This window comes from Myotis lucifugus, unplaced genomic scaffold (assembly GCF_000147115.1).
Source record: "Myotis lucifugus unplaced genomic scaffold, Myoluc2.0 scaffold_97, whole genome shotgun sequence".
Classification (NCBI taxonomy): domain Eukaryota; kingdom Metazoa; phylum Chordata; class Mammalia; order Chiroptera; family Vespertilionidae; genus Myotis; species Myotis lucifugus.
In genome coordinates this window covers 177,050-179,799 of record NW_005871145.1, presented here as the reverse complement: position 1 = coordinate 179,799, position 2,750 = coordinate 177,050, and the positions used below count along the sequence as shown (strand labels likewise).

Sequence of the window (2,750 nt, the reverse complement as noted above, 5' to 3'; positions counted from 1 at the left end):
CAGTTATGAAGTAGCAACGAAAATAATTTTATGGTTGGGTCACAACATGAGGAACTGTATTTAAAGGGCAAGAAGGTTGAGAACCACTGCTCTAGGACCACCTTCTATCAGCTGTTCAAATTACGATATTAGAATGCCCCTCTCCCACCCATTATAGCAGAAATCACACTGGGTTAGAGTTCTTTGTCTATGGTACTTTGTCCCCGCCCCGCAATGAATGAGTCTTTTGAGGGCCGGATCCTAATACAAAACGTGGCACAGGTAGCGAATGGCCGTTGAATGGAAGCGAATGGAATTGAGGTCAAATAGACCTACTCGCTCTTCTCCGCCCAGCCGGGGGACCTACCGGTACACGGTCCTCCTCCTAGACTTCTCCGCTCCCTAGCGGGACCGGGAGCCGGAGCAGGAGGAGTTCGAGTAGCCGAGGACCGCGGGGCGGCGGCGGGGCACGGCCCCTTTAAGGAGGAGCGCGGGGCGCGGCCCAGGTGAGGGGCGGGGCCGCGGGCGGATCAGCACTGCGAGCCGGCGCTGGCCCGGGAGCCGGATTTGGAGCGCGGCGCCGGGCGGGGCCGTAGAGGGCGACGCGGCCGAGCCTCTCGTAGCCTCGGACGCTCCTTCTTAGCCGGCCCGACGCCGCCGCCCACCTTCGCCTCCCACTTCCGGCTCGGCCGGGCCCGGTCGCCACTTCCGGCCGCTCTCCTGGGACGCGCTCACTGCGGACGCGCTCACCTGCCTGGGGCGCCGGGGCACCAGGATTGAAGGACCGGCTGGAGCAGCTGAAGGCCGTGAGTTCCCGCCGCCCCCGGGAGCCCGGCGGGCCGGGGCCGCGGCCGCGGAGGGTGGAGCCGCGCGGGAGAGGGACTTCCCTTCTCTCCCGAGTTCAGGCTGGAGGGGGGCCGCGCGAGGCCTGCGCTCCGCAAGCCGCGGCCACATCCCGCGCCCATTCCCACCTCCCCTCCCTACCGGGATCACGGGATCATGTGCCGGTGATTCATCGCTGGACTGCGATTTTCCTGGAAGCCTGTAGCCTCCCCTCCCTCCTCTAACCCCCAAGCTGGACAGAGTTAGTCCGGAGCGGGGGTCCGCGGGGGTGTTTGGGCCTGGACGAGCTCTCTGTGGGATCGGGGTCACCTCGTGCCCGCTGCTGCCTGGCACTGCGCCCAGGACTGGCCTCCCCCTCCTCCCCTTGTTTCCCTCCTGAGGGACGCCCGGCCCACCTGCCCCCTCTCCCGGGGAAGCAGCTCAGGGCTCCGGGGTGACCTCCTGAGCTGTGAGCTGGTGAGTGCGGAGATGGGTCCAGCCCCGGCGGTCTATAATTATTAATTCCCCCAGGGCCCCCAGGACAGCTGTGGCGGGGGGCAAAGGATCTGAAGGTAGCCCGCCTCCAGCCTTGCTGCACAAAGGCTGTAAAATCTTAGGCTACTTACTCTTTCCAGCCACTCTTTCCTTATCTGTCAAGTGGGATGATCATGCCTTAGAGATTTGTTTTGAGATGAAATGACATAATGAGACTTAATATAGAGAAGTGTTAAAGCATAATAGGTTTTTGAGTCAGATATTCACAGACTCATTCGACAAATAATTATTGGGTGCAGTTTAGGCACAGGCCTAGTGCTAAGCCCTGGGCACAGGCTCTGCCTGAATAGAATTAAAAAATCTAGCTCTTGACAAAAGTAGCCCATCTACATGGGAGCTTGTGCAGGAGTACTAGCTGTCTATCCCTTAACTTCTGAGTCGAAGTATTGTCATCTGTAAAAATGGGTGGTTGTGAGGACTAACTCCAAGAGAGCACGCGGAACCCTCTTGTGTGGTGTGCGGCACATAGGGGACTAGGAAATGGTAAACATAATGCTACTAATTGTTAAGGCTCTTTGGAAAAATAGAGACCTCATACAAGTGTGAGGAACTCATAGGATGATGTCACAATTGTTTTCCTTTTCCATCCCTTGGGTGAGATCTTCATGACCTTTCACCTGCTCTAGGTAATAGGGCAGCAGAGGAGGCAGGTCAGTGAGGAAGCAAGAAAAGGGAAGAGACAGTTGTGGGAGTGAGTCACTCTGCATCCTACCTGCTTTCTGTCGTCTGAGCTCCACAGTGGTTACTCATAGGGCAGAGTATATTGCCATTATTTTAAAAAATATATATTTTTATTGATTTCAGAAAGGAAGGGAGAGAGAGAGAAACAAAAATGATGAGAGAGAATCATTGATTGGCTGCCTCCTGCACACCCCACACTGGGGATTGAGCCCAAAACCTGGGCATATGCCCTGACCAGGAATCAAACTGTGACATTCTGGTTCATAGATCACAGCTCAACCACTGAGCCACGCTGGCCAGGTGCCACTATTTTTGTAGGTGAGGAGACTAGAGCTCAACCTGAATAGGAGGGATGCCCCAGGTCACAGAGCTGGTGATCCTGGGGCTCTTTTTCTGATGCACGCTGGTTGGGGAGGCAGAAAGGGAAGAGGAGTATGATTTTGAAGGTCTTCCCATGTCAGCACACCCAGCCATCATAAAACAGTGCAAACTGAAGAGCAGGTAGAGGCGGTTCCCTTCCCTTTCTTAGTTAGGGATTCGTTTCCAAAGGAAGATACCCTATGGCCTCTTTCAATAGCCCATTGTCAACAAATAGCAAAGAATCTTCACCAAGCTTTGAATTCCAAGTATAAATTCAAGCTTCCTTATTTGCTCCCTGGAATAGGGAGCTAATGCTGTTTCCTGCTTTACCTCTTTGGCGGGGGGGGGGGGGG

General features: G+C 55.5%; 1 protein-coding gene across 13 annotated transcripts in view; it reads left to right on the top strand.

Annotated features, from left to right (window-relative positions):
* The first annotated feature begins 582 nt into the window (after window positions 1-582).
* The window catches only part of STX3 (syntaxin 3), a 44,882-nt gene continuing 42,714 nt past the window's right edge, over window positions 583-2,750 (top strand). For 5 of the 13 annotated variants that reach the window (XR_002830051.1, XR_002830053.1, XR_002830052.1 and 2 more), the window contains exon 1: window positions 615-785. The gene's annotated coding sequence lies outside the window, so the exon portion shown is untranslated. Of the gene's footprint in view, window positions 786-903; window positions 1,279-2,750 lie in introns of those variants that run through there. The other 8 variants (XM_023756547.1, XM_023756545.1, XM_023756546.1 and 5 more) reach the window with 5 other exon arrangements.